This window comes from Tursiops truncatus, chromosome 12 (genome assembly GCF_011762595.2).
Source record: "Tursiops truncatus isolate mTurTru1 chromosome 12, mTurTru1.mat.Y, whole genome shotgun sequence".
Classification (NCBI taxonomy): Eukaryota; Metazoa; Chordata; class Mammalia; order Artiodactyla; family Delphinidae; genus Tursiops; species Tursiops truncatus.
The window spans coordinates 36912803-36934230 of NC_047045.1; the positions used below are offsets into that span (position 1 = coordinate 36912803).

Here is a 21428-nt window from a genome sequence, read left to right on the forward strand (position 1 = left end):
CAAGCACTCCTTAACACAATACTATCTGTTGTGCAAGGGGCCGGGCCAAACTGTGTTTCCCTTGTATGGATGGGACGGGATCATGCTGTCTCTGCAGACCATCAGGGCTTCCTTTGTGTAGGAGTATTATCGCTGTGAAAACTCAGTCATGACGCTCACTGCTTGAAAGACCAAACAGGAATTTTGGAGCGTCCCACCAACCCCACTCACGTGTCCTGTCCACCCTGACCTCTTCAGGCCGCAAACCCCAGACAAGAAGCCACCTTTGGCACCTGGCACGTGCTGGATGCCACGGAGTAGAGAGGCACCTGGAGACAGATGTTCAACTTCCTGAGGAGGAGGTGAGAACCTAGACCCTAGGAGACTTGAGAGACGGAACTGAGGAAGGAGACAGAAGACTAAGGAGAGAGGTGGAAGAGCGGGGGAGATATGCGACAGCCTCTTTTCACAGACCCCTTACCCTTATGCCATGGAAGGAAATGAAGTCCTGATCCTGTTATGCCACCCTGCTCTGTGAGGTCTACCAGATGTCTGAGTAAAGAACTGTGCTTACCTGCTTCCCTGTCCAGAGATCTAAAAGGAGTCAACTCCCTTGTGGACTATCAGGGGTGTCATCACTAGCTATTAACAGTCTTTCTCTTAAGCTACCCCAAATTCATCTAATTTTTTAATTTATTTTTTGCCTAAGTTAACCATAGTTATTTTCTGTTGCTACAGCCAAAGGATCCTAGCTACTCCCTCCCTAATCTTTTCAATACTGTACTTCTAAACCCACCTAGATCAGCATCTACATTCTCCCCATCCTATTGTTACAATGAAGGAAGCGTCCCTTCTCCCATGGAAAATCTCTTCGGTGGGTTCTACAACCCACCTCCTTCCAGACTTTCTAGGACGCCATTTCTTAGGTTGTTTTCTCTTTTCTGCATCACTAGTCTCTCCTTGCCTACTGGATCATGCTAAGCCTACAAACAGACTCTGCAAGCAACCATCTTAAAGGATCCCACTTGTCCCTACATCCCCTACAATCGTTACTCCTTCCCTCTACTTCATGTTATAACTGCTCTTCTGCAGAAAACAGTGTACATGTGCTGTTTCCATTTCCTCACTCCCCAATTCTCTTTTCAACACACTCCTATCTTGATTCTACCCCCGACATGGCACTGGCACTGAAACTGCTTTTGCCGGGTTGCCGGTGAGCTGCACATTCCAAATCCATTGGATATTTTCCTCGTTTTACTCTGCTTTTTGGTATCACCGGCCTCGCTGGCTGCCTCCTCCTTCTTGAAGCCTCTTCTTTTTTTTTTTTTTTTTTTTTTTTTTGCGGTACGCAGGCCTCTCACTGTTGTGGCCTCTCCCGTTGCGGAGCACAGGCTCCGGACGCGCAGGCTCATTGGCCATGGCTCACGGGCCCCCAGCCGCTCCACGGCATGTGGGATCTTCCCGGACCGGGACACGAACCCGTGTTCCCTGCATCGGCAGGCGGACCCTCAACCACTGCGCCACCAGGGAAGCCGTTGAAGCCTCTTCTTGACTCATGAACAGGCTGTGCTTGCTGAGAGCAAAGAGGAAAGAGCGCAGCTGTGGGAGTTGTGGGGTCTGAGGAGTCAGGAGGCCCCAGGCAGAGCCTACGGAAGCTCATTTCACTCTTAGACGGCAGGACCCGTGGTCTCCTTAAAGAGTTCCCATCATTTCACTTCCCTAATTCAAATCTTTCGCTGACATTCCTTCATGCTTACTGTAAACGCCACACTCTTTTTTTATTGTTTTTTTTTTTTTTGCGGTACGCGGGCCTCTCACTGTTGTGGCCTCTCCCATTGCGGAGCACAGGCTCCGGACGTGCAGGCTCAGCGGCCATGGCTCACGGGCCCAGCCGCTCCGCGGCATGTGGGATCTTCCCGGACCGGGGCACGAACCCACGTCCCCTGCCTCGGCAGGCGGACTCTCAACCACTGTGCCACCAGGGAAGCCCAAACTCCACACTCTTAAATGCCCTCAAGGGGGGACTTCCCTGGCGGTCCAGTGGTTAGGACTCAGCGCTTTCACCGCCAAGGCCCCGGGTTCAATTCCTGGTGGGCAACTAAGATCACACAAAGCCCCGCAGTGCGGCCAAAAGCAAAAAAAAAAAAAAGCCCTCAAGGAAACCCCACATCATCTGGTCCTATCTATTGATACATCTCCAACATAGAAAGAGTCTCTTGACTTCTCCAGTACCCTGTGTTTTCCTTTCAAAACATGAAGTTCTGCCTAAGAGTTGTTTTCTTCTGTTTTTTTTTTTTTTTTTTTGAACTATATAAAATCACTGCGGTACTGAAAATAGAAAGTAAAGAACTCATTGGCTACTGAATCCAACAAATATTTGTATACAAAAGTCTATCACTGCCGGACGAGACGAAGATGGCGGAAGAGTAAGACGCGGAGATCACCTTCCTCCCCACAGATACACCAGAAATAACATCTACACGTGGAACAACTCCTATAGAACACCTACTGAACTTTGGCAGAAGACCTCAGACCTCCCAAAAGGCAAGAAAGTCCTCACGTACCTAAGTAGGGCAAAAGAAAAAAGAATAAATACAGACAAAAGAATAGGGACGGGACCTGCACCAGTGGGAGGGAGCTGTGAAGGAGGAAAGGTTTCCCCACACTAGGAAGCCCCTTCACGGGCGGAGACTGCGGGTGGCGGAGGGGGAAAGCTTTGGAGCCGTGGAGGAGAGCACAGCCACAGGGGTGCGGAGGGCAGAGCGGAGAGATTCCCGCACAGAGGATAGGTGCCGACCGGCGCTAACCAGCCCGAGAGGCTTGTCTGCTCACCTGCCGGGGCGGGCGGGGCTGGGAGCTGAGGCTCGGGCTTCGGTCGGAGCGCAGGGAGAGAACTGGGGTTGTTGGTGTGAACACAGCCTGAAGGGGGTGAGTGCGCCACGGCTAGCCGGGAGGGAGTCCGGGGAAAAGTCTGGACCTGCCGAAGAGGCAAGAGACTTTTTCTTCCCTCTTTGTTTCCTGGTGCGCGAGGAGAGGGGATTAAGAGCGCTGCTTAAAGGAGCTCCAGAGACGGGCACGAGCCGCGGCTAAAAGCGCGGACGCTAGAGACGGGCATGAGACGCTAAGGCTGCTGCTGCCGCCACCAAGAAGCCTGTGTGCGAGCACAGGTCACTATCCACACCTCCCCTCCTGGGAGCCTGTGCAGCCCGCCACTGCCAGGGTCCCGGGATCCAGGAACAACTTCCCCTGAGAGAACGCACGGCGCTTCAACGTCATGCTGGCCTCTGCCGCCGCAGGCTCGCCCCGCACTCCGTACCCCTCCTTCCTCCGGTCCTGAGTGAGCCAGAGCCCCCGAACCAGCTGCTCCTTTAACCCCGTCCTGTCTGAGCGAAGAACAGACGCCCTCCGGCGACCTACACGCAGAGGCGGGGCCAATCCAAAACTGAGCCCGTAGGACCTGTGAGAACAAAGAGAAAGGGAAATCTCTCCCAGCAGCCTCAGGAGCAGCGGATTAAAGCTCCACAATCAACTTGATGTACCCTGCATCTGTAGAATACCTGAATAGACAAAGAATCATCCCAGATTGAGGAGGTGGACTTTGAGAGCAAGATTTAGGATTTTTTTCCATTTTCCTCTTTTTGTGAGTGTGTATGTGTATGCTTCTGTGTGAGATTTTTGTCTGTATAGCTTTGCTTCCACCATTTGTCCTAGGGATCTACCCATCCATTTTTTTTTCTTTTCTTTCTTTTTAAAAATTTTTTTCTTAATAATTATTTTTTATTTTAATAACTTTATTTTATCTTTATTTTATTTTACCTTCTTTCTTTCTTTCTTTGTTTCTTTCCTTCCTTCCTTCCTTTCCTCCTTCCTTCCTTCCTTCCCTCCCTCCTTCCTTCCTTTCTTTCTTTGTTTCTTTCCTTCCTTCCTTTCCTCCTTCCTTCCTTCCTTTCTTTCCTTCCTTTCTACTTTTTATCCCTTTTATTACGAGCCGTGTGCATGAAAGGCTCTTGTGCTGTAGCCGGGAGTCAGTGTTGTGCCTCTGAGGTGGGAGAGCCAACTTCAGGACACTGGTCCACAAGAGGCCTCCCAGCTCCATATAATATCAAACGGTGAAAATCTCCCAGAGATCTCCATCTCAACACCAGCACCCAGCTTCACTCAACGACCAGCAAGCTACAGTGCTGGACACCCTATGCCAAACAACTAGCAAGACAGGAACACAACCCCACCCATTAGCAGAGAGGCTGCCTAAAATCATAATAAGTCCACAGACACCCCAAAACACACCACCAGACATGGGCCTGCCCAACAGAGAGACAAGATCCAGCCTCATCCACCAGAACACAGGCACTAGTCCCCTCTACCAGGAAGCCTACATAACCCACTGAACCAACTTTAGCCACTGGTGACAGACACCAAAAACAACGGGAACTACAAACCTGCAGCCTACAAAAAGGAGACCCCAAACACAGTAAGATAAGCAAAATGAGAAGACACAGAAACACACAGCAGATGAAGGAGCAAGGTAAAAACCCACCAGACCTAACAAATGAAGCGGAAATAGGCAGTCTACCTGAAAAAGAATTCAGAATAATGATAGTAAAGATGATCCAAAATCTTGGAAATAGAATAGACAAAATGCAAGAAACATTTAAAAAGGATCTAGAAGAACTAAAGATGAAACAAGCAACGATGAACCACACAATGAATGAAATTAAAAAGATCTAGAAGGGATCAGTAGCAGAATAACTGAGGCAGAAGAATGGATAAGTGACCTAGAAGATAAAATAGTGGAAATAACTATTGCAGAGCAGAATAGAGAAAAAAGAATGAAAAGAACTGAGGACAGTCTCAGAGACCTCTGGGACAACATTAAATGCACCAACATTCGAATTATAGGGGTTCCAGAAAAAGAAGAGAAAAAGAAAGGGACTGAGAAAATATTTGAAGAGATTATAGTTGAAAACTTCCCTAATATGGGAAAGGAAATAGTTAATCAAGTCCAGGAAACACAGAGAGTCCCATACAGGATAAATCCAAAGAGAAATACGCCAAGACACATTAATCAAACTGTCAAAAATTAAATACAAAGAAAACATATTAAAAGCAGCAAGGGAAAACAACAAATAACACACAAGGGAATCCCCATAAGGTTAACAGCTGATCTTTCAGCAGAAACTCTGAAAGCCAGAAGGGACTGGCAAGACATATTTAAAGTGATGAAGGAGAAAAACCTGTAACCAAGATTACTCTACCCAGCAAGGATCTCATTCAGATTTGATGGAGAAATTAAAACCTTTACAGACAAGCAAAAGCTGAGAGAGTTCAGCACCACCAAACCAGCTTTACAACAAATGCTAAAGGAACTGCTCTAGGCAAGAAACACAAAAGAAGGAAAAGACCTACAATAAGGAACCCAAAACAATTAAGAAAATGGGAATAGGAACATACATATCGATAATTACCTTAAATGTAAACAGACTAAATGCTCCCACCAAAAGACACAGATTGGCTGAAAGGATACAAAAACAAGACCCACATATATGCTGTCTACAAGAAACCCACTTCAGACCTAGAGACACATACAGACTGAAAGTAAGGGGATGAAAAGAGATATTCCATACAAATGGAAACCAAAAGAAAGCTGGAGTAGCAATTCTCATATCAGACAAAATAGACTTTAAAATAAAGACTATTAGAAGAGACAAAGAAGGACACTACATAATGATCAAGGGATCGACCCAAGAAGAAGATATAACAATTGTAAATATTTATGCACCCAACATAGGAGCACCTCAATACATAAGGCAAATACTAACAGCCATAAAAGGGGAAATCGACAGTAATACATTCATAGTAGGGGACTTTAACACCTCACTATCACCAATGGACAGATCATCCAAAATGAAAATAAATAAAGAAACACAAGCTTTAAATGATACATTAAACAAGATGGACTTAATTGATATTTATAGGACATTCCATCCAATAACAACAGAATACACATTTTTCTCAAGTGCCCATGGAACATTCTCCAGGACAGATCATATCTTGGGTCACAAATCAAGCCTGGTAAATTTAAGAAAACTGAAATCGTATCAAGTATCTTTTCTGACTACAATGCTATGAGACTAGATATCAATTACAGGAAAAGATCTGTACAAAATAAAAACACATGGAGGCTAAACAATACACTACTTAATAACGAAGTGATCACTGAAGAAATCAAAGAGGAAATCAAAAAATACCTAGAAACAAATGACAATGGAGACACGATGACCCAAAACCTATGGAATGCAGCAAAAGCAGTTCTAAGAGGGAAGTTTATAGCAATACAATCCTACCTTAAGAAACAGGAAACATCTCAAATAAACAACCTAACCTTGGCACCTAAAGCAATTAGAGAAAGAAGAACAAAAATACCCCAAAGTTAGCCGAAGGAAAGAAATCATAAAGATCAGATAAGAAATAAATGAAAAAAAATGAAGGAAACAATAGCAAATATCAATAAAACTAAAAGCTGGTTCGTTGAGAAGATAAACAAAATTGATAAACCATTAGCCAGACTCATCAAGAAGAAAAGGGAGAAGACTCAAATCAATAGAATTAGAAATGAAAAAGGAGAAGTAACAACTGACACTGCAGAAATACAAAGGATCATGAGAGATTACTACAAGCAACTCTATGCCAATAAAATGGACAATCTGGAAGCAATTAACAAATTCTTAGAAATGCACAAGCTGCCAAGACTGAATCAGGAAGAAATAGAAAATATGAACAGACCAATCACAAGCACTGAAATTGAAACTGTGATTAAAAATCTTCCAACAAACAAAAGCCCAGGACCAGATGGCTTCACAGGCGAATTCTATCAAACATTTAGAGAAGAGCTAACACCTATCCTTCTCAAACTCTTCCAAAATATAGCAGAGGGAGGAACACTCCCCAACTCATTCTACGAGGCCACCATCACCCTGATACCAAAACCAGACAAGGATGTCACAAAGAAAGAAAACTACAGGCCAATATCACCGATGAACATAGATGCAAAAATCCTCAACAAAATACTGGCAAACAGAATCCAACAGCACATTAAAAGGATCATACACCATGATCAAGTGGGGTTTATTCGAGGAATGCAAGGATTCTTCGATATACGCAAATCAATCAACGTGATACCCCATATTAACAAATTGAAGGAGAAAAACCATATGATCATCTCAATAGATGCAGAGAAAGCTTTTGACAGAATTCAACACCCATTTATGATAAAAACCCTGCAGAAAGTAGGCATAGAGGGAACTTTCCTCAACATAATAAAGGCCATATATGACAAACTCACAGCCAACATCATCCTCAATGGTGAAAAACAGAAAGCATTTCCACTAAGATCAGGAACAAGACAAGGTTGCCCACTCTCACCACACTTATTCAGCATAGTTTTGGAAGTTCTAGCCACAGCAATCAGAGAAGAAAAGGAAATAAAAGTAATCCAAATTGGAAAAGAAGAATTAAAGCTGTCACTGTTTGCAGATGACATGACACTATACACAGAGAATCCTAAAGATGCTACCATAAAACTACTAGAGCTAATCAATGAATTTGGTAAAGTAGCAGGATACAAAATTAATGCACAGAGATCTCTTGCATTCCTATACACTAATGATGAAAAATCTGAAAGTGAAATCAAGAAAACACTCCCATTTACCATTTCCACAAAAAAAATAAAATATCTAGGAATAAACCTACCTAAGGAGACAAAAGACCTGTATGCAGAAAATTATAAGACACTGATGAAAGAAATTAAAGATGATACAAATAGATGCAGAGATATACCATGTTCTTGGAGTGGAAGAATCAACATTGTGAAAATGACTCTACTACCCAAAGTCATCTACAGATTCAATGCAATCCCTATCAAACTACCACTGGCATTTTTCACAGAACTAGAACAAAAAATTTCACAATTTGTATGGAAACACAAAGGACCTCGAATAGCCAAAGCAATCTTGAGAACGAAAAACGGAGCTGGAGGAATCAGGCTCCCTGACTTCAGACTATAGTACAAAGCTACAGTAATCAAGACAGTATGGTACTGGCAGAAAAACAGAAATACAGATCAATGGAACAGGACAGAAAGCCCAGAGATAAACCCATGCACGTATGGTCACCTTATCTTTGATAAAGGAGGCAGGAATGTACAGTGGAGAAAGGACAGCCCCTTCAATAAGTGGTGCTGGGAAAACTGGACAGGTACATGTAAAAGTATGAGATTAGAACACTCCCTAACACCATACATAAAAGCAAACTCAAAATGGATTAAAGTCCTAAATGTAAGGCCAGACACTATTAAACTCTTAGAGGAAAACATAGGCAGAACACTCTACGACATAAATCACAGCAAGATCCTTTTTGACTCACCTCCTAGAGAAATGGAAATAAAAACAAAAATTAAAAAATGGGACCTAATGAAACTTCAAAGCTTTTGCACAGCAAAGGAAACCATAAACAAGACCAAAAGACAACCCTCAGAATGGGAGAAAATATTTGCAAATGAAGCAACTCACAAAGGATTAATTTCCAAAATTTACAAGCAGCTCATGCAGCTCAATAACAAAAAAACAAACAACTCAATCCAAAAATGGGCAGAAGACCTAAATAGACATTTCTCCAAAGAAGATATACAGACTGCCAACAAACACATGAAAGAATGCTCAACATCATTAATCATTAGAGAAATGCAAATCAAAACTACAATGAGATATCATCTCACACCAGTCAGAATGGCCATCATCAAAAAATCTAGAAACAATAAATGCTGGAGAGGGTGTGGAGATAAGGGAACACTCTTGCACTGCTGGTGGAATGTGAATTGGTACAGCCACTATGGAGAACAGTATGGAGGTTCCTTAGAAAACTACAAATAGAACTACCATATGACCCAGCAATCCCACTACTGGGCATATACCCTGAGAAAACCATAATTCAAAAAGAGTCATGTACCAAAATGTTTACTGCAGCTCTATTTACAATAGCCCGGAGATGGAAACAACCTAAGTGTCCATCAACAGATGAATGGATAAAGAAGATGTGGCACATATATACAATGGAATATTACTCAGCCATAAAAAGAAACGAAATTGAGATATTTGTAGTGAGGTGGATGGACCTAGAGTCTGTCATACAGAGTGAATTAAGTCAGAAAGAGAAAGACAAATACCGTATGCTAACACATATATATGGAATTAAAAAAAAATGTCATGAAGAACTTAGGGGTAAGACAGGAATTAAGACACAGACCTACTAGAGAATGGACTTGAGTATATGGGGAGGGGGAAGGGTAAGCTGTGACAAAGGAAGAGAGTGGCATGGACATATATACACTACCAAACGTAAAATAGATAGCTAGTGGGAAGCAGCCGCGTAGCACAGGGAGATCAGCTGGTGCTTTGTGACCACCTCGAGGGGTGGGATAGGGAGTGTGGGAGGGAGGGAGACGCAAGTGGGAAGAGATATGGGAACATATGTATATGCATAACTGATTCACTTTGTTATAAAGCAGAAACTAACACACCATTGTAAAGCAATTATACCCCAATAAAGATGTTAAAAATAAAATAAAATAAAATAAAAAGCAATTATACTCCTATAGAGATTAAAAAAAATAAGTATCACTGGCAATGAGATTTAGGCCCATTCTTATGTTGGGAGCTCTCTGTTTTTTCAAGCAAACAAAACCACAACCCTCTTATCATCAGTTGTACTAGACCTGCCACCTCAACCAGAGGTAACACGGGGACCCTGTCTTGTAATATACTAGGTGGGAGAGACCTCACAGAACCAATGTTTTATCCATGTAAGCCAAGATGAAGCTCGAGACAGTGTGTGAACTTGCTAGCCACCTAAGAAACGTGATGAAGCAGTTGACTTAAAGACAAGAGTTAGCACTCATGCCAGACTTGTCTGTCCCTTGTTCCCCATGCCATGAGTATTTGAGATTTGGCTGCAATCCTGAAAGTATATACCCCCATTTCATTTCACAGTTTTGCCTTATACTTCCAGGGAAATGTGTCCACATCCAGGGAAATGTGTCCACATCCAGGATCAGATTTATACAGAGGAACTAACCCACCACTGCAGTCTGTATTGTTTTCATGTACAGCATGGATTATGTTGTTTTGCAAAATTTCTAAACACAATGGCAAACATTGCCCAGTTTGTCTGTCTATTGGTAGAGACAGCTACACACTCATTAGGCCAAGAAAAGAGTGGTTTTCTATGAGGTGTAGAGGTGGACCAAGGGTGGTGATTTCCGAAGAATAATAGAATCAAAATCTCTAGCATTTTAATCCTTTGCTTTTGCCTGTGGTTCACAGTGGTCTGTGCTGGGGGTCAAGATGCCTGGCCTCTTTTCGGACAGACATCCCTGGACAAAGCTATCCAAAGGGTTTAGCTAGCTCAGTATTTATCTGGATTTTAGCAACCTGTTATGGTTAGGAAAATAAAAGTGATTTCAAAAACGAAGTAGAAAGTCACACTCCCTTTTTAAATTAAAAAAAAAGGGTTTTTTCAAACCCAACGGCTTCCTTTTTAGCCTCTTTCCCTCTTAAGTTAATTTGCTTCGTTATTTTATCTTCTCCTAATATGCTCTTCCCCAACATCTGGGTGTAACTGAATCGAAAGATTCTATCCTTTTTCCTTTTTCTGAAGAAGGAGGATGTAGGTGTGACTGGCCCAGTGCAGCTGAAACAAGGCATAGAGCCTGCCATATCACTGGCACTGTTACAGTATAAAAATTAACCTTCAGGGAACTTGAGCTTGGGCTTCAGTGACTGGCTGAGTCGGTGGAGGTCACAAAGAGATTCAGTAGCATTAAGTAGGATTGGTCAGTCAAACAAGGAATCAATAGGAATCTGCTAAAAACTCCTGGGTGTACAGAGATTAATTCAGCACTGTGAAATTTAAAGAAAAACACCCATCTGGTCCCTTCTTCAAAAAGTTCATAACCCAGGGCTTCCCTGGTGGCGCAGTGGCTGAGAGTCCGTCTGCCGATGCAGGGGACACGGGTTCGGGCCCCGGTCCGGGAAGATCCCACATGCCGCGGAGCGGCTGGGCCCGTGAGCCATGGCCACTGAGCCTGTGCGTCCGGAGCCTGTGCTCCGCAACGGGAGAGGCCACAACAGTGAGAGGCCCGCGTACCACAATAAAAAAAAAAAAGCTCATAACCTAGAAGGGGAAACACAATCAACAGCAAACTTTCATTGTCTTCTTCACCATGCCAGTTATTATTCTCTTGTTCTTAGGAGAATTCACCACCCTCCAGTTTTGAGATAGGAAGAGCTCTGAAATCAGCACACATCACTACAGAAATATAAGTATTTGGGTCCCCAGGGCGTACTGTTCCATTCCCAGCACGCAAGCAGCACTTGCAATTTTCCAGGTTCTCCCTATTCCTTCATCCTTTCTATCATTTGGGTATCGCTCTATCTTCTCAATTTGGAAGGGTAGGGAGGTGGGAGTGTGAGGGCTCCCTTCAAGTGCTAGAACAATGCAACTCATTCATAATTGTATTCCCCACCGTCTAGCGCTTGACATGCACCTGCACATAATTGGCACTCAAGGAGCAATTTTTTATATAATTTGAAACCAAGGAAGAGCAATGAACAATTAGATACCTCCAAAGCTGGATGCAGGAGAATGACGAGAAAATTCAGAGTGCCAGGAAAATCCACCAACTGAGCAGATGAGATCAGATCAGAGGGTGGGAGACCGGAGGTGGGCAGGTTGGCAGGGAAGGGGCTATCCGTGACCTAGCCCTGAGATGATGAAGATGCAAATTAGGAAATGAAAAGGACTCAAAAAGGTAAAAGATGTTTGGGGGGAGGGTGGAAATCAGTAGAACTTGGTGAATATCGAGCATCATGGGGAGAGGCTATGGGGTGGGCCAGGATCAAGGCAAGGGAAGCATTAAAGATGACTTCAAAGCTGGGAGCTGGAAAAATTGTGAGACAAGGGTGTCATGGCAGAGACAAGGAACTTGGAAGGGGAACTGGTTTTGTGGGGAAGGTGATGAGCTCAGTTAGAGACTGTCGAATACAAGGTGATGGAAAGATGTTCAAGTGAAAATGACCAGTGAATAGCCAGAGATATGGGAATAAACCCTGAGCAAGGGGCAGGACGTGAGCTGTCAATCTGTAAGTCATCAGCCTCATGCGCTTGCAGCCATGAGAATGGAGACAATCTCTGTGCCTCATGGGGACCAGCAAGAAGAGAGGAAGACCAAAGGGTAGCAGGGGACATGAGGGGGAACCAGAGGCAGACGGGAAACTTCAGGAGAATTGGGAAGTTAGCAGGGAAACAGGAGAGTTTAATGCTGAAAATGTGAAAGGACAAACATTTTCCAAGAAGACCTGGGTGGAAAAAGTAGTGAGGGCTGCGGAAAAGATAGTGAGAATGAGATTGAAGGAAGCACGCTGGCTGTTACAATGACAGTCGGTGACTTTTAGGAGCCAATTTGGGCAAAGAGGTCGGGGTGAAAATTAAATCTCAGAGAGTTCAAGAGGGATTAGGAAGAAAGGAAACAGAGTCTATGAATCATATATGCAATAAAACGTCAGTAGAAAAATATAGTATCGTGGCTAGACAGGACAAAAATACAATAATTATTTGTGGAAAACTTTTTAGAAAATACTTTATCACATTTTTTTCAAATGAGGTATTTTATTCCTACATCCCTTGTTGACATGGAACCTAGAAATTCAGATGGACTTTATAAATATCCTTGAAGCAGAGCTCAGTCCTCACTCCACCCGCCCACACACTCATACGCACACGCTCACTCACACTCACTTTAAAATTCCACAGACCCCTACGTGTGCCTCAAGGGTTGCACTTCTCAGGATGTGGGCTTCTTGATACACTTGCCACAGTGGCAATTTGGACTCCAGCGGTATCAGGCTGGGGAGCAACCATTGCCCAAGCCTGCCTGCCTCTCAAAGGAATGCTCTTATTTGGGCATTTCCTCTCAGCCTTTGCCCCTAGTTCTGACAATCCACCTTTTATGCAAAACAGACATTGTGCAAAACAGACCTCGTGTTCAGTGCTCACGTTTATCATTTAACTAGCCTCACCACGTTTGGGGCTTTGAAAATGACTAATTCCATCATTCTTGAATGGTCAGTCCTACACTGGTTTCAACACAGTTTCTGAGAAGACTGAGAAACCTACAGACCCAACTGCTAAGCGTGTGCTAAGAAACAGCAAGAACACAGTGACCAATACCTTCATTTTTCACATGAGCACCCATCTGTCTAAGGCCATCCCACCTCCTGTAACCCCACCCCTACCTTGTCCCAAAACATAAATGCCCTATGCCTTTCCGAGGTTAAGGAAGATAAGACCTATGAAGCTAGAATGTGTACTTACTGTGTAAGTATTTAATATCATTTCAAATCTGGTACCCGTGATGCTGCTTGATACTAAGCCCAATTTAAATTTGAATAGGGAACATAAACTTCCATAAGTTTCATTTGGAAAATAAAACCAGTTTTCCCTAAACCTGAGAGTAGTGAAAAACAGATGCCTTCACAGAAACAAACAGAGCACACCCATGATTTTGATTTGGGGATTTAAAAAGAAAAACTATTAAATTCTAACATACAAAAAAAAAAGTGCACAAGTTTCAAGCTTAATGAATTTTCATAAAATGAACACATTTAACCAGCACCCAGATGAAGAAATAAAACATGACCAACCTCTTAGAAGCCCCATCGAATCGTCCTTCCAGGTCACTACCTCCCTGTACATGAAGTCATCATCCTGACTTCTAAAATCATGTATTGGTTTTACCTGTTTTTAAGTTTTGTAGAACTAGAGTTATAATGGATAGATTCTTTTGTGTCTGGCTTATTTTGCTCAACATTCTCTTTGTTGTAAGATTTGTCTGTGTTGCTGTAGTTTGTCATAGTTTGTTCATTGTATAAATATACTGCAATTTATTTATCCGTTCTTCTGTTGATATTTGGGTTGTTTCCATTTGGAGGCTATTGCAAATAGTGCTGCTGGGAACATTCTTGGACGTGTCTCTTGATGCCCACATGCTTTCATTTCTCTTGGGTATAAATGTAGGAGTGGAATTGCTGAGCTGTACTGTGTGCACACTGTCATCTTCAGAAGACACTGCCAGACAGTTTTCCAAGGTGGTGTACTTGGTTAGCCTCCACCAGAGTGTACTTGAGCTCTAATTGCATGATACAATCACCAGCACTCAGGACTGTCAGGTGAGATCAGGTTTTTTTGTGTTTTTTTTGTTTTTGCCATTCTGATGGGTTTGGCACTTAAATTCTCTGCAAAGACCACAGTGTCAGGAACAACAGCAGTATGAACATTCTCAGCCCTCAATGAATGTTACTAATATTGAGAATTCCCCACTTTAAGAATTTACAATTCTGAAAATGATCTTTTTTAACATCTGACACTTACTTTGTGTTTACGTTGAATGGGGATTTCACTGGGTCTTTAGTTTAAAAGTCATACCATCCATAAAGATAAACTGAAGTGCCGGAGTGCCTCAACTCTACTGCCAGATGTCTTAAAACATAAACAAAAGATAGGCAAAGAAAGATGGTAGGAAGGAGGGAGGGAAGGAGGCAGACAAAGAGACCTTGCTGATTCTCACTAACCAAAGTGATCTCATAAACATGACTTTTCAACAACTAAAAGGGACAAGTTCTACAGAAAAATCTTTGATTGACTTCATTTTATTATAAATTTATTTATTTATTTTTGGCTGCATTGGGTCTTCGTTGCTGCACGCAGGCTTTCCCTAGTTGTGGTGAGTGCGGGCTACTCTTTGTTGCAGTGTGCGGGCTTCTCACTGCGGTGGCTTCTCTTATTGCTGAGCACGGGCTCTAGGCACGCAGGCTTCAGTAGTTGTGGCACACGGGCTCAGTAGTTGTGGCTCATGGGCTCTAGAGCTCAGGCTCAGTAGTTGTGGTGCACGGGCTTAGCTGCTCTGCAGCATGTGGGATCTTCCCAGACCAGGGTTCAAACCCACGTCCCCTGGATTGGCAGGCGGATTCTTAACCACTGCGCCACCAGGGAAGTCCCTGATTGACTTTAATTCCCTCATAAGTATATTATCCTTTGGGAATGACCATGCCCCCCAAAAAATACATACACATACACACACGTACATATTTATATACATGTAAAATAAAGTATAAATACAAATAAAGAGAAATATCATATTTCTTATATGCAGAATCTAAAAAAGAAAATGATACAAATGAACTTACTTACAAAGCAGAAACAGACTCACAGACTTAGAGAACGGACTTATGGTTACCAGGGGGAAGAGTGGCGGGGAAGGGATAGTTAGGGAGTTTGGGATAGACATGTGCACACTGCTGTATTTAAAATGGATAACCAACAAGGAGCTACTGTGTAGCACAGGGAACGCCGCTTAATGTTATGTGACAACCTAAATGGGAAAAGAATTTGAAAAAGAATAGATACATGTATATGTATAAATGAATCACTTTGATGTGCACCTGAAACTAACACAACATTGTTAATCAACTATACTCCAATATAAAATAAAAAGTTTAAAAATGCAAATAAAAATAAATGGAGGAAAACACTGACGTCTGTGAGAGGATATTCCCAACTTCACGTCTCTCCAACACATTGACTACTGCTTGATTTAGATGGTTGCAGGGAATGCCCCTGAAATGCCTATCCTATTCATAGTCACCCCTTGAACTAACCGTGCACAACTCCTCGAAAAACCCCCCAAAAACATGTAGGAGGAAAGGCAAAGGGAAAAGGAACAAGCCATGTGTTAGCGAGTCCTTTGCTCTACTCCACACGCAGTGTAGATACTCCTCGGAAGCCAGTTCTGAAGCCGACTGCCTAAGACCTTCAGGTCACGATCGCTCTGTTTCCTTGAGCTCCAAAGTGCAGAGCAGGCCAACCTCCTCCCAGATTCCTGAGCAAACAGGGCTCCTCCTCACTCCTCCCAACACATGCCGTGTTCACCCCATTGTAGCATTGTGGTCCATCTAGGGCCAGAGAAATGGCTGTGAAATTCAAAATGGCAGAACCCAGGTCTTACTCATCTTTGGAGTCACCCAGAGTCATATGCACCTCGCAGGCACAGAGTAAGGCCCAAGAAAACTTACTGCGTTGAACTGCCCCCCAGGCCAACTCGGTTCATACCGAGAGTAATAAGTTGCCCATAAGTTTAAAGTACATGCTGTGTTCTACAGTGTGAAACCGTTTAGATCACGTTTCTATAATTTTGGATACTTCCATCCTCTGGACACACACACACACACAGGCTCACACACACCTCTTCCTTCGAGCACTGCAAAACCACTCTCCTGGCAGAGATCTATCACAGCCTGGCTAGCCTCACCCCGTTCAAAATGAAAGCACAGTTGGAAACAGTGTGATGGGAGAGACCAAGATAGATCGACAGAAGGAGCAGTGAAGTCTACTTCCATCGGCCACTAACTGGCTGGGGCTCTTGTCTTTGGAGCCTCGCCTTTCTCACGCAGTAGGAGGTCTCCCGGCTTCCAGCAACATTACAGAGGTGTGTGTCTCCAGAATTCCTCAGAAGGAGGGAGCTCTGCTGCTCTTCTCCCAGTTTCCCCAGGACCCTGTCAAAGCCCGAGCAAGGTCTGAGTTTCTCTTTGCTCAGAAAGCATGTCGGTTACATCCAAGATCAGTTGGTTAAATAAAAGTGCAGTGAGAGCGCTTCCTGTCTCTTTTGCCAACAAGATACTTGGAAATAGGAACTCAACAGCTGTACTGGCAGCCTTCGAAACTCACTCTCCCTTTCCAAACCCAGCCTGGTTGGCTAATTGCATGACGGAAAGGAGGAGACCCTTCAAACAAGAACCAGAGACTGCGCAATAGAAGCCCAGCAGCTAAGGACTTTATCAAGAGCTCAGCCATTCTCTCCCTTTCTGTAGCCGAAGAAACATAATTTTCCAAATTACTTTTTGCCAGATTGTTGCTCACAAGAGCCGGTGCGGTCTTGGCTTTCTCCTAATCCTGAACAGGTTGAATCTTAAGAAGTCTAAAGTAGCTTTTCTTCTGAGCTGTCTGATCCATGATAAAGTCTGCACAACCCCCTGTGTGAGTCTGTTTGCCTTTTCTCCCAAAGCCAAGACAAAGAAGTCACTCTGGGAGGGCGAGAGACACTTACTGAAGTTCTTTTTCCAGCGCAAAGTAAAAACCTGGACGTAGAGACCGATAGAAAGCTGGATGAACAAAAAAAAAATGTATCAATAAAGTCGGTTCCCTTCCAAAAAGCATGGGTCTAAAGGTGTGCTTGGATGTTTTAACAAGATACCTGGAGGGAATTCCAAAGTACTTCCTCTTCTGGAAGAATAGAAAATTCATTCTGGCTTCGAAGATCAGGAGTGAGACTGACTTTTTTTCTTCGATCTTTTTTTTTTTTTTAATTCCAGGCTGAACATGAACACGGCCAAACACCAGATGTTTAAAGTGGTAAACTAACTGCTGGAGTTCTCTGCAAAAGTTGTTCAGCCAACTGCACTTGGGCGATGGCTGTCCCTGCTGGTCTCTAGCCCCCTCCTTCCCATATTTTTTTTTTTTTTCAGGTTAAAGTTCAACCCCAGCTAAAGCTGCATTCAGAGAGTGGGAGTATATGTCTGGCCACAGAAGAGACGGAGGTGGGGAAGGTGACTTTCTCTGTAGTTGTCTGTCCTAGATTTTCTGAAATGATTACATTCTGAGGACTCAGAGGCAGCTCACACTTTCAAGTCTGAATGCTGACTCATGTCCTCCCCTTCAGGGCAACTGAAAGGAAGGGTGGAGCTGGAGAATCTGGTGTTGGGGAGTAGGGTAGGAACTGGTAGGGGTTGGGGGGAGCCGAGAGGGAGGGCGTGTGGACACCAGCAAGATCCCTTTTCTGAACGCAAGTCTTCCGATTTCCTTCGAGACTCGTGAAACTTGATGGAAGAGTGTGCAAAAGTTGCCCATGTGGCGCTTTCTCAACCTTGATCAGCCCACTCTTTCCTTTTTACTTTTGAGATCTGGGGGACTCAAACAGTTAATAAAGGCCGAGGGAAAATATCAAAGGGCTATGTCTGTCTTGTTTGCAAGGATCAATGAAATGAGTCAAATGAATGGAGGAAAACAAAAAACAAAAACCCATTAACTCAGGCTGATCCCAAAGGGAATCTTTGCCGAGACTTAAAAGTGTGATTTCCTCCAATGACTTAAATGGGTTCATGAAAGTTTGGGTCATTCATACAGCTGGCCACCTGCAGGGATTTTGAGTAGCCTAATCTTTTAAATAGCCAGCATTTTGGTGGTGTCACTTATCTGGTTATTAACAGGAAACACACACTCTTTCCTAGTCCCAGGTCCTATTGGAGTCCTATCAGGAGAGCCATCCGTGGTGGGCCCAGAAACTAGCGCACCCCTGGTGATCCAAGACATGTTTAAAGGACAAGTTTGAAACCAGCATTTTATGTTACATTTCTGGTGTATACAGATGTGTCTCTCACAGAATCGATAGTTAATGATTTTTGATGGTTTTACTGTACTCGGATAATCCCTTTGTGACCACTGATTCTTTCTTCAACAAATATTGCTTTTCTGTGCCTACTAAGTGTGAGGCACCTTGATGGGAGCTGAGGATACATGCAGCTCATGTCTACTGGGGCGCCTGACTATAGGCACATCCACCCACACACATCCACCTACAAATGCATGTATTTAAACCCCACATCGAGGTGGGCGCTGTGATGGAAGTGAACAGGAGGCGGTGGGAGGTCTGAAGGATGAGGTGGAATCAGCTGTGTAGAGAAAGATGTGATCCACTCCACTGGCTGGAGTCAAGTGCTGAGATGGGGTTTCTTTCATCTTTACAGCCCCTTTGCCCACCCCAGTGATGAGCACACAGAGGACATTTAATCGTGTGGCTCTAAGCTTCACCTCACTCACTACAGATGCTCTTAGGGTGACATTCAGCCTAGGCACACTGGCTGTACTAATTGTTCAGTTGCTATAGCTCAGAGACTCTGAAATGCCCTCCTCCACCCCTGCCAAGCCCATCCCCAAGACCTTCCCCAGGATTCGGCAACTAACGGGGTCATGGGCCCCCAGCACAGCCAGAAGCTTCAGGGCCCTGCTCTAACAGTCCCACTGGTGCCCATTCTAAATTGTGAGTGCTAGAGCTATCTTGGCTAAAATGCTTCAGAAATTATCCCTGCTCATAGACCTAAGGGGCAGCGGGGGCAGGGTACGTGAGCGAGTACAACCTCAGCTGGCTGAGAAACAGCCACGTGCCTTGGGGGAATGGTTAGGGTTTTGACAGTAGTGTCCCCTTTATCAGTCTCATTACTGTCATCAAATACTATCTCCCCATCCCAAGTCCTAGCATAGAATGGCAGAGAAACTAGACATGGCTTGTGCCTTTTAATACTATATACTTAAAATATAGAAGGTAGACTTGTGTGCAAAAAAGTGGCACTGGGTGTGAAGAGAGAAGGCATTCGTGTTACCTCAGCAAGTTTGATTTGGGGCAAGGACAGTCCTATCCAAGTTAACTATTTCTTCCTCAAAGCCCCACCTGGCATTCTGGTCCCGGTGATAAGTCAACCAAACAGTGAAACTCTTCAACTATAGGAATTCGAAGAAGCAGAAATAGAAACAGGCCTATTTGATTCTCCTTTTCCCGACATAAATATAAAACACATATTTGCACGTTTCATATTAAAATATAACCATGAAGATAATAGAAACTGCATCTTTAAGTTTAGGGGCTCAAGATTTAATTCAGAGCGAAATTTTGGAGATATATAAACACTTAATCACAGTAAGTCATCTTGTTCTCTGTGGTGAACTGAAGTCTGGTTCTCCTTTTTCTGACGTAAGAAAGCTCTCTCCAGTCACTGCCATCTCTTTCTGCTCTGACTCCTGGTCAAAAGCTTCACCATTCGTTTAGACTTCGAGAGAATAATAGACCTGCAAGTCCCTGTTGGTGGCCTCTCCTGCTTCTCCTTAATAGAAAGGAAAACATCACTTCCTTTCATGTGGCTTAGCTGAACCCCATTCCTGCTTACTGTCTCAGCAGAGGAGAATAAAACAAAAACAACAAACCACGGGGCTGTGACTGTAAAGTGAGTTCTTCCTGGTGGCATCTTTCGAATCAGAAAAAATGAACCTCTCTCAAGAAAACAAACAACCCAATAAAAAAAATGGGTGGAAGATCTAAATAGACATTGCTCTGAAGAAGACATAAAGATGGCCAAAAAGCACATGAAAAGATGCTCAACATCACTAATCATTAGAGAAATGCAAATCAAAACTACAATGAGGTATCACCTTACACCAGTCAGAACAGCCATCGTCAAAAAAAATCTACAAACAATAAATGCTGCAGAGAGTGTGGAGAAAAGGGAACCCTCTTGCACTGTTGGTGGGAATGTAAATTGGTACAGCCACTATGGAGAACAGTATGGAGGTTCCTTGAAAACCTAAAAATAGAACTACCATATGACCCAGCAATCCCACTCCTGGGCATATATCCGGAGAAAACCATAATTCGAAAAGATACATAAAGCCCAGTGTTCACTGCAGCACTATTTACAATAGCCAGCACATGGAAGTAACCTAAATGTCCATCAACAGAGGAATAGATAACAAAAACGTGGTGCATATATACAATGGAATATTACTCAGCCATAAAAAAGAATGAAATAATGCCATTTGCAGTGACATGGATGGACCTAGAGATTGTCATACTGAGTGAAGTAAGACAGAGAAAGACAAATATCATGATATCGCTTATATGTGGAATCTAAAAGCAATGATACAAATGAACTTATTTACAAAACAGAAATAGAATCTCAGATATAGAAAGCAAACTTAGGGTTACCAAGGGGGAATGGAGAGAAGGATAAATTGGGAGATTGGGATTGACATATACACACTATTACATATAAAATAGATAACTAATAAGGACCTACTGTATAGCACAGGAAACTCTACTCAATAGTCTGTAATGGGCTTTATGGGAAAAGGATCTAAAAAAGGATCTAAATGTATATCTATAACTGATTCACTTTGCTGTACACCTGAAACTAACACAACATTGTAAATCAACTATACTCCAATAAAAATTAATTAAAAAAGAAAAAATGAACCTCTCTTCTAGAGTCCATCTCTCTAGTTTTGTAGATGCTTTGTGCCTTTAAGACTGGAGATCCTTGTATGGAGCAGAGAATGAACCCCCTGGGAGTAGCAGGAAGCTTCTAGTGGAGCTATGGAGCCATAGGGCCCTGAAATCACCGTGAGTGGTGCTCCGTCACTCCCCATCTTACAGCTTTAATCTCTTGTCTTTTGCCTTCCCCAATCTTCTTTTTCTTCTGCTCTGCCTAAGCCTCTATCCCTTGATGGGGTAGCTCAAT

The 21428-nt window shown here is 43.3% G+C and overlaps 1 pseudogene; it reads left to right on the plus strand.

Annotated features, from left to right (window-relative positions):
* The first annotated feature begins 2394 nt into the window (after nucleotides 1–2394).
* Nucleotides 2395–21428, plus strand: part of LOC101320320 (large ribosomal subunit protein eL6 pseudogene) — a 101103-nt pseudogene continuing 82069 nt past the window's right edge.